Below are 10,807 nucleotides of genomic sequence, written 5' to 3' on the forward strand. Positions count from 1 at the left end.
GGGGAGGCTGGCGGCGCGCGGTCGGGGGAGGGGGAACCCTGGGAGCCCCGAGAGCCCCGGGAGCCGGGCCTAAGGACCCCGGCGGGCAGCCGGACTCGCCGAGCTTCCTTTGGCTGGGAGCTGGAAGGGGAACACGGGAAACCCGCCGGCGACTTGGCGGGCAAGGGCGCGGCGGCAGATCAGCACCGCGGACAGCGCCCAGGCCGTCAGGCCGCGATCCGCTCCGCCCCTCGCCCGCCCTGGCGTAGGAAGGAGAGATGGTGCCTGCACCCGCCCAGGGAAGAGTAGGGTGGAGGGCGAGAAAACCAGGGGTCTGGAAATCTGTCCTGAGTCTAGGTGGCAGGAAAGCAGCCCCAGACATCTCACTAGCTGTGTGACCTTGGGTGAGTCGCATCACCTCTCTGGGCCCCAGTTGGTAAGACACCATATTTCCCCCTATGTGAGGGTCCCAAAGGGAAGATCCTTTATAAACTCTGAAGTTCGGAACAAGTGCAAGGCACTGGTGTTGCTCCATTTTCACTGCACATGGGAGGCTTTTGTAGTCTCACTGCATGGCTTATAATTCTGGCTACACCAGTATCTTCCTCCTCCCTGGGGCTTGACCTCCTCATCTGTGAAACAGGGATAATGATGATCTATGCAGCTCATAAAATTTGTGGGTTGTTGTGAGCATTAAATGAATTAATACATGTAAAGTGTTTACAACAGTGCTGAGTGCTCCTTAGGCCTTCGTGCTCATGACAAGGGACCAGGTAGCACTGTGTGAGCGGTAGGTGGCTCAGCGCTCCCTCTGGGTAAATCATCCTCATCCCTGCCTGGAGAGATTGGAGGAGCAGGCTGAGTGGACTCAGACCAAAGGGCTGCTCTGGCTTTTCCCACTCCATTGCCAGCCAAATACTCCCTGGCCTTTCCTCCTGGGCCAAATTTTCAGAGAAATCGTCTACTGTTGTCTCCAGAACTGTTAGACCCACATCTGCTGTGAGGGCCTTGGGGAGACCTCAAGGGCACTCTGCCTCTCCATAAGTCCCTTTCCTCCCTGTCCTCCCCAGTCAATTTCCAAGGCTTAGCTGGAAGTGGGTATCAACAAATAAAAGCTTCATCTGTTCCTGGCAGATTTGAAGCCTCAAAAGAGTTGAAGGAATAACTCTCTTAGGTGGATTGACAGGCAATGGAGTTCATATTTTGCTCAAAGGCCTGTCAAATCCCACCTTGTAGCTCTAGCTTTGAACTCCACTGCGGGTGGCTCCTCTTCATCGTGCCTGAAGAAATCCCTGGGAGAGGAGCAGAAAGGCCAGACGAGCCCGGCTTCCTAGTCCCTTGCTGTCTCTCCTAAAGGGTGGTATTCCTGGGCTGTGCAACTCCTTGCCCTGCATGTCAGTTTCTTCAGCAGCTACAGGAGTTTAGATGAACCATCCGTAGCCCCTCAATTTCGTGAGATATCAACAAGAAGGATGAAGGATATGCTTTGTGCCTCCGAAAGACATGTGGTATGAAGGAGCCTGAAAACTGTGGCTCAATCTCTGCTCTGTCACTTACTAGCTGGGTAATTCTGGACAAATCTTAGCCTCTCTGAGCACCGGTTCCTTCTCAGTAAAATGGGAAGAGTAACGTCTATTCTGCCAACAGGTCCTTGTGAGGGTGTCATAAGGTACAATGAAGTGGTTTTGTAAAGCACATGTGGATACGATCGTTATGGCCAAGTCCCAAATGTTTTTCTCCTTGGTCTGAATCTGGGAGGAACTATTTGCTTTAGCTTCTCACCAGCTAAAGCAAATGGTCCCAGACATCTGTCTTAGGGGTGGCCCTGCCTGTTCATGGGGGACTCCAGCTTTGCCACAAGAAGTGCTTCTTGCTGAGTCCTGCACCTGACCAAGCTCCTAGCTGGGAATGAAAGGCCTCTAAAGCTGCCCTCAGGAAATTTTCAACATATTTTCCTGGAAAATATCCATATATGAAACAACAAGCAGCAGGGACAACTGCCCCAAGGAACAAGTGAAAGTGACTCAGCCAGAGAGCTGAGAGATTGCCATACAAAGGGAGAGCTAGGGCCTGGACTTGGGGGCCAGGATTCTTAGGGCCACTTCCTTAGAGGAGTTTTAGCAATCAGTCAGTCAATATCCAGAGCAATATTGGGCAAAGATGACTGCCCAGCACTGTACCTGAGGTTGCAGGGAGACCAGAGACATATGAAATGGGACCTCAGAGATGATGACATTGATAATAATAATGAACATTTATTAAGCACTTTGTATGTGCCAGGCAATTTATTAAATACTGTTTAAAAAATCATTTCTCTATTTTCAAAAGTAAACTTGTACCAAAGTAAAAGAAAACTAAAGTGTATGAAAAGTATACCTCTTGCCTCAGATGTAGCCTCTATTTTGAGCTCAGCACTTTACCCACATAACCTCACTTAAACTTCAGAGAAATTCCATTGGAAATGTTTATTCCTATTTGCAGGTAGAGAAAATGAGGCTCAAAGGGTTAAATTTAACATCACACAGTTTGGAAACAGCAGAGCCAAGGTTCAAACTCTAGCCTCGCCTAAGCCAGAGGTAAGCTTGTAACCACAGCATCATCAGGCCTCCCACGGAGGAAATGATCCCACTGTGGCTGAAGGCACCTGCATTGGTTATGAGCTTTAGGGGAAGGTGAGGGCCAAAGTGTGCAAGGCCTTGAATGCCAGCTCAGAGAATGAGGTGTCGATGGCAGAGAAGGCCTAGAAGTTCCTCCATCTCTTATGACAGCCAGGAATTCTGAGTTTCTGAGTTTGGTTTGGGTTACAGTTCTGTACCAGTCAGCATCTTGGCAGGGAACAGATGACACATTTAAAATGGATTGTTTGAAAAGGGTTAAGGGACTATTTACAAAGCTTCGGGCAGAGTTGAAGGGGTAGGGTAGCACATGGCTAGGTAAGGAAGCTGAGCTGTTACTGTCCTTATGCCTGGAGGGATAAGTGAAGTGGGCAGTTACAGGGACGCAGAAAGGTTAGCTCTGAGGAGAGGGCTGCCTGGCGAAAGCCGTGGCTTTCCTTAAAGGGACTTAACCTGGCAGGGAGGGAGTTGAAGAATAAATACGCCAACCTCACTCCACACCTGTCTCCTTCCAATCCCCTGCTGGTGTTTCCTCCACTCAGTCCCAACCAGAAGGCAGAAGTTGAGGGAGTCCGTTGATACTGCCTGTATGGGTTGGCTTCCCCAGGTACAAATAGGACTGAGAAAGATGGGGACAGGTCTGCAGGGATGAGATACCTGGCATAACCTTTCTCACCAGCATGGGCTGCATTTGCCATTCCCTGCCAGGCTGCTGCCCATTGAATGCACCAGCGTTGGTGGGCACTAAGACCCCCTCTCCATCCATCCTACAGTGTTACGGTGGTGGCCTCTTTCCTTTGTAGACTTTGGCCATGCCGTCCTGGCCTCTTTAGCTTAGCTTGGGGCCCCAAAAGACCACCCAATCTGAGTCCCTTGGGATTCTGTGGCTGGAGGGATAGTGTGTGGGGAGCTCTGGGACTGAAGAGGCAAGCTGGAGATCACTGTGGGTAAGCCTCCAAGCCAGCTCACCTTCTGAACGAAAGATCAAACTGGGACAAGGCTATACTCTCCTCAGTGGTGAAATGCCTGAATTGGACAAAATGGTCCCTTAGAAATCTCAGCTCTGACTTTCAGAGTCTTTGCTCATTCGTAAACCACTAGCATGGCAACAGAAGATAAGGAATGTGTGCGTGTGTGTGCATGTGTGTGTGTACTAGGCCACAATTTGGCCTCAGATATATCTCTTCTGCCTCAACCCTGCCCACATACTCCGCCATCTAGGGCAGAGGGCTAGCGAACTCACACGACAGGTATCATTTAAAGGATTATCAGGGGTTCCACTGCCTGTGCCCAGAATCCCTCCATTTCAGATCAGTTTCCATAATCTTGGGCAACTGGCTCCCAAAATCTTTGGTGATATGACTTAACTGGGGCCACTTTTTTCCTTTATTTTCCCATAACTTAATTTTTTATTTTATTTTATTTCTTCCTTCTTTTTCCTGTATCCTCTAACTTTACATTGCCTTTGTTATACATGATGCTCTACGTTTTGCCTTAAATGTACCCTTCCTACATCCAGTTATATTTAATATTATGATTTATTAGAAAAGTATTAGAATTATACTTCAGGAAGGTTTGTAAATACAGTAGCAAAAATGTCCCTGTAATCCTACTGTCCTAATGCAACTAGTATTATTTTTGTGTATTATCTTGTAGTATTTTCAGACACATGGTGATTTACATTGTTTCCATGGCATGACTATCTGACTTTTTTTTCTTTACCTCATTGTATTGTAACTTTTAAACATTTTTAAAATTTATTTATTTATTTATTTTAGACAGAGTCTTGCTCTGTCACCCAGGCTAGAAGCCATGGCGTCAGCCTAGCTCACAGCAACCTCAAACTCCTGGGCTCAAGCAATCATCTTGCTTCAGCCTCCTGAGTACTTGGAACTATAGGTGGGTGCCACTATGCCCAGCTGACATTTACTTTTAATTTTGCTTATTGTGTTTTTGCTATGTGCAAATATTAAACATTTATATTTTAGTCAAATCCATTAATCTCTTCCTTTTTATGGCCTCTGCCATCAATATCATGCTTAAAAAAATGTACCCTCACTGTAATATATGACAATACTTACCTATATATTTTTCTAGTCCTTTATATGTATTTATACACTTACATTTATAATGCATCGGAAATATATTTTGTGATATAAAATAGAGACCTTGCTTCCCCTCACCCTGTAAATGATTGACTAATTGTCCCATCACCGTTTCTTGGCCAATTTGAAATACGTATGTTACATACACACACGCACACACACACAGACACACACACATGGGGGGAAGGGGGGAGCGGTGCAGGGGATGTTTCCAGACCTTCTATTCTGTTACCTTGGTCTCTATGTTAATTATGTTTGGGAAGTTTAGAAAAAGGATACTGAAAGGGAATTGTTAGCTTCAAGCTGGACACTCCATTTAAGGGTCAAAGGTGAGCTGCCAACCTACCTCCTGTACCTCTGTTTCCCCCCTCTCCTTCACAGGATGCCTCCGTGTTGGTTATATTGCTCATCCCCACTTGCTTCCTGTCACTTCTTCAGTTGAGACCCACTGGAAAGCCCAGGTGGGGATCCTTAGGATTTAGTAATCTTCATTTTTGTTGAACACTAGAGAGGGCACCAATGGATAGAATGACAAATGTCAGTAGCATTTCCATTCCTCTGGAAGCTCTCCCAGTGCTCCTGAGCATGGGCCCACAAGGAAGTTAAGCTCCCAGGATCTCCATGCTGGGAATTCGGTTTGTTCCTCTCTCTGCATAAGTTTCCCTCCTACAAAGGATGCGGGTTTTCCTGATATGGGAGACAGGTAAATTGGGAGGGCACCGTGCAATATGTGGACAACCTTTATATTTAGAAATGTTTTCAAAACTCAGCTCCTTCAAACCAGGCTTGGGACGCTTGCTTCCACGATGCTGTGGGCTGGGCTGGTCTCTGCTCTGCTCCAGGCATGAGCAGACTGGGGTGGAAGGTCCGTTGAAGGCCTGGGTGGAGCTGGTCCTAGGGCTGGGCAGCGTGCTAAGCTAATGTCATACTGTTTTAATTACTGTCACTTTAAAATAGTCATTCATAGGGCACATCAGTTTTTATTTTAGGTGTTTAGAGTAGCGTAATATTTTTTATGGTTAACTTTCTGGGTAGGTAGAACACAGGTTATTGTTGTTGTTATTATTTAAAGACAGGGTCTCGCTCTGTGGCCCAGGCTCCAACTCCTGGGCTCAAGCGATCCTCCTGCCTCAGTCTCCCGAGTGGCTCGGACTACAGGTGCGCGCCGACACGCCCGGCTCAATTTTTTCAGTTTTTTGGTAGAGACAGGGTCTCGCTCATGTTGACCAGGCTGGTCTGGAACTCCTGGCCTCAAGCGATCCTCCCGCCTCGGCCTCCCAGAGTGCTAGGATTACAGGCGTGAGGCATCTCACCAGGCCTAGAACAGGTTTATAAGTGGGTAAGGCACCGAAAGATTAAATGAATCGCCTCGTCACTCTGCAAGTCAAATTTCCCTCTCAGTAAGACTTGGACAGCCTGACTCCTCGACTAGTGCTCCCGCGAAACCCTGCACTTCGGCGCGGGGGAAGGACGTGGAGAAGAGGCTGCGGTCCCATCCGCTGCTGCGGAGCGCGGTGACCCAGCCCGCGGGCTCCAGGGGCGGGGCCGGCGGCCGCACCCTCCGCACCGCCCGGGCTCTGCCCGAGCCGCGCGCCCGCCCCGCCCGCCCGGCCCCGCGCCCCGCGCCAGCGAGCGCGCCCTCGGCACTGGCCCTGCGGCAGCAGGCGGGGAGCGGCCGGACGGCGAGGCATGGCGGGCCGCCGGGCGCCGGGGGAGAAGCGCTGGCAGCTGGTGCGCTGGTGAGTGGGCACCGGGCGGCCGCGGGGCCTGGTGCGGACGCGAACCCGCGCGCGCTGCATCCCGAGGCCCGCCCGGCGCGGGAAGGAGCGCGGGCGCTGGCCCAAAGTTTCTTCCCGAGCTGAGCTTGCGGGGCTGGGTTTGCGGAGAGGCGCCGGGCTGCCCGGTCACAACCACCCGGCGTCCCCGCGCCGGTCTTTGAGGCTCTCCAGAGAGGTTGGCGCTGGGACCCCGACCCTGTCCGAGACGTCAGGCTTCGGAGAGAGCCCGTCCTCCTTCCGCAGGCACACCGGCGGAGGTGCTCCCCTTCTCTTTCCCCCCAACCTCAGCTTTCCCATTTGTGCACTGGGGGTCCCCCGCCTACCTCCATTCCTTCTGCTACCCACGGTCGGGCCCTGGACTTAGGCCCCGAGAGGGCACAACCTACACCCCCCAACTCCCATATTCAAAGAGATGCCTCAGCACACCAACGCAGGGTCCCAGGGGGTGGGCACTTTAGGGATGGGGGTTAGAAAAAGGGGCCTAGGAGGGAAGGGAAGGGGAAGGGGTCCCTGTGTAGTTGCGTAGTTGCCCCTTCCCCTACCGCAGTGCCGCCTGGGCTGGGAAATCAGAGCCTGCAGTGTCAGGTTACCAAACGGCAGGCTGAGAGGGTTTCAGACGCATCGCAGCCAAGTCACCTGGGCTGGGCCCCTTGAACGCTTGTCCCGGTGTCCAGCTGCCCGAATGTTCAGCACCGCTTCAGCTAAGGGCCTGACCTCTGCTTGGCCGGACTTAGAACGCTAGGCAGCCTGCTCAGTCTACCGGGGACCTCAGGGACTCCAAGATTCAAAGGAGAATGTTGGGCTGGGACCCCTCCCCATCCCAAACCATCCCGCCCACACCCAGGGTCAGAAGGCGACTCTGAAGTTGCATTCCTGGACACATGTCACCAGGTGCTTTCTGCAGCCTCAATACGAATGATAACACCATCCAAGATAGCAATGTTGGGTTTCCTGAGCACTTCCTACGGCTCTGTAGGAATCAAGATTCAGACATTGACACATTCTTCAGGTATTCAGAGGAAGGAATTAGCACCCCCATTTTGCAGATGAGGAAACTGAGGATCAGAGAGGGAAAATGATTCATCAGGGCCACCCAGCAAGCACATGGCAGAATCAAGGTTTGAACCTAGGTCTTGCTCAGGGGCTTAGCTGTGTCTCTGTTTTGCTTCCTATTTCCTAGGTTGGTCCCACTGGGCCTGGCCACACATCCAAGTTCACATTGTCAGAAAATCCCAGCATGTCAGAGCAGGAGAGGTCAACGGGCTTTCAAGTTGATTATTTAGCAGTGAAACCACTCTTCAAATGAAACTCCAATATATAAATCAGATAAAAATAGAGTTATTCTACTTTCGAAGAACTGGTGGGGGATGGGTAGTTACTTAGTGCCCTTTTCCTTGAAATGAGGCACCACCCCAGGACCCTAGGACCTTCCAGATCAGTTCCCTCACTTCACAGAGGAAGAAATAGGAAGAGTTTTAAAAGGTAGAGCTTAGATACCTGCTTTGACTCATCCCCCCAAGTCTTGTCCCTGGCATTGTCTGGCTGGGTTGCTCCTTAGGCTGGACCTGATGATGTATGAAATGTTGTTAGTGCCCTCAGTGGGTTTTGGGTCACCCCTCACCCCCAGGTAAAAGCACATCTGTCTGAGAAAGTCCTGAAGATGTGACTTGAGTGGCTGGGGAGCCTGGCAGGGAGCACTCCTGAGGGCAAAATACCCTCTGAGCCCATACCATGCTCCAGACATGGGCAGCCTTGGCCCTGGGTACAGGGCTTCACCCTGAATCAGTTTGCTTTCCCAGGATTCTTTCACTTCCAACTTGTAGAAATCAATGCAAACTGGCTTAAAAGAAAAAGGGAATTTATTAGCTCACTGAACTGAAAACTCCAGGAACTCTTCATGTTTCAGGAACAACTGGATTCAGGAACTCAAATAATGCCAGCAAATAGTGCCCTGGTCTCTTTACCCTCTGCTTTCCTCTGTTCCAGTTTTAGTCCTTGTGGAGGTAAGGTGGTCGCCAGCAGCTGCAGGCAGCCCTTCAGATTAACAACCCTATGGAAAGAGAGCTTCCCTTTCCCTGTGGTTCCAGCCCAACTTTCTTGATGTCATCTCATTGGCCTGACCTTGGTCACATGCCCATCCTTGGGCCAGTCACTGTGGGCAGGGCGATGGAAAGCTCTGATTGGCCAGGCTGGGTCATGTGCCCATCCATGGACTTGGGGCTGGGGTCAGCTCTCTCCAAACCATACAACTTTGAGTGGGGGAGAGGATAGTGAATGGTTATTGGTTAACAAAAACAACGGGAAGATCCATTTAACCTTCCAGAACAGCCATCTTCCTTTGGACTCTCCTCCAAACTCTTCGCAAAGTACCAAAAACTAAATTAGAATTTGACTGGAGTCAAGAGCTCAACTTGTTCAATATGTATGATTTTTTGGCATTCCCATTATGTCTGAGGGCCCCTGTTGTGCTCTGCCCAGTTTCTGACGGTGGGGGCTCAGAGTCTAGGAGAGGGAGCTGATGGAGGGTAGAGGCTAAGGTTGTGTGAGTAACTGAAAAGTGGTGCAGGGTGCTCTGGTAATGTTCTTTTTATGGGCAATAGAGTATTCCGTTGTAAGTTTGAACCATAATTTCTTTACCAAGTCTCTACTGATCTTTTTTTCTTAGAAGCTTTTATTTTATTACTATTATTATTTTTTAGAGATGGGGTCTCTCCATGTTGCCCAGGCTGGCCTCAGACTCTTGGGCTCAAGCAGTCTTCCTTCCTCAGCCTCCCGAGTAGCTGTGAGCACAGGTGTGCACCACCATGCCCAGCTCTCTACTGATGGTGTTTTAGGGTATTTTGAATATTTTGATACTGCAAACATTGCTTCAGTGAACATCCTTGAACCTATATCTGTGCACGCTTGTGCAAAGATAATGGTCGGATATATTCTTTAAAGTGAAATTGCAGGGAAAAACGTGAACGTTGTAAAAAAATACTGACAACCTAATTGCCAAAGAAATTGTACCATTTTATGTTATGTTCAGTGATGTGTGACATGCAAGTTTCCCCACAACTTTGCTCACACTGAAATGAACAAACTTTCAAAATTTTGGCCACCTAGGTCTCTCATTGTTTTAATTTTCATCTCTTATAAGAGAAGTTGAACATTTTTTCATGTTTATTGGTCATTTGTGTTTCTACTTTTGTAAACTACTCATTTATTTCCTTTGCCCTTTTTTTCCTTAAATGTTTGCTCATTGTATATTTTTATGTTGATCTGTAAAAACTTTCTTTATGGTGGGAATTGGTCCTTTTTTTTGTTTTTTTTCTTTAGTAAACCTTATATTTTATGCTAAGTGAAATAAGTCAGCTACAGAAAGACAAATACTGCATGATCTCACACGTGAAATCTAAAAAAATCGAACTCATAGAAACAGAGAGTAGAAGCGTGGTTACCAGATGTTGGAGGATGTGGGAAATGGGGAGATGTTGGTCAAAGGGTACAAAGTTTCAGTTATGAGTAACTTCTGGACATCTAATATATAGCATGGTGACTATAATTAACTAATTAATTTGTCATATACTTGAAATTTGCTAACAGTCAATATTAGGTATTTTTACCATGCACACATACACACAGAGGTAACTATGTGAGGTGCTGGATATTAATTAGATTTATTGTGTTAATCATTTCATAATATATATGCACATAAAAACATCACATTGTACACCTTAAATATATACAATTTTATTTGTCTATTATACCTCAATAAAACTGGAAAGGAACTTTATATTTTAGAACATATAGTTTTAGATTTACAGAAACAATGGGAGGATAGTACAGAGCTCCCATATACCCTACACCCAGTTTCCCTGGTTATCAACATCTTACATTAGTATATACATTTGTTACAATTGATGAACCAATATTGATATATTATTATTAACTACAGTCCATAGGTTAATCATATTTTCTTAGTTTTCCTTAATTTCAGCAGTCCCCCAACCTTTTTGGCACCAGGGACCAGTTTCATGGAAGGCAATTTTTCTACAGACCAGCGTTGGGGTGGGGTTGGGGGTGGGGCTGGTGAGCAATGGGGAGCGGCTGTAAATACAGACGAAGCTTCACTTGCTTGCCACTGCTCACCTCCTGCTGTGCGGTCCCGTTCCTGACAGGCCATGGCCTGGGGGTTGGGGACTACAGTCTAATGTGCTTCCTGTGTTCTAGGGCCCCATCCAGGATACCACATTACATTTAGTTGTTACCCTTCCTTTGGCTCCTCTTGACTGTGAACATTTCTCAGACTTTCCTTGTTTTTGATGACCTTGACAGTTTTTTTTTTTTT

Source organism: Propithecus coquereli, unplaced genomic scaffold, assembly GCF_000956105.1.
Source record: "Propithecus coquereli isolate 6110/MARCELLA unplaced genomic scaffold, Pcoq_1.0 Scaffold409, whole genome shotgun sequence".
NCBI lineage: Eukaryota > Metazoa > Chordata > Mammalia > Primates > Indriidae > Propithecus > Propithecus coquereli.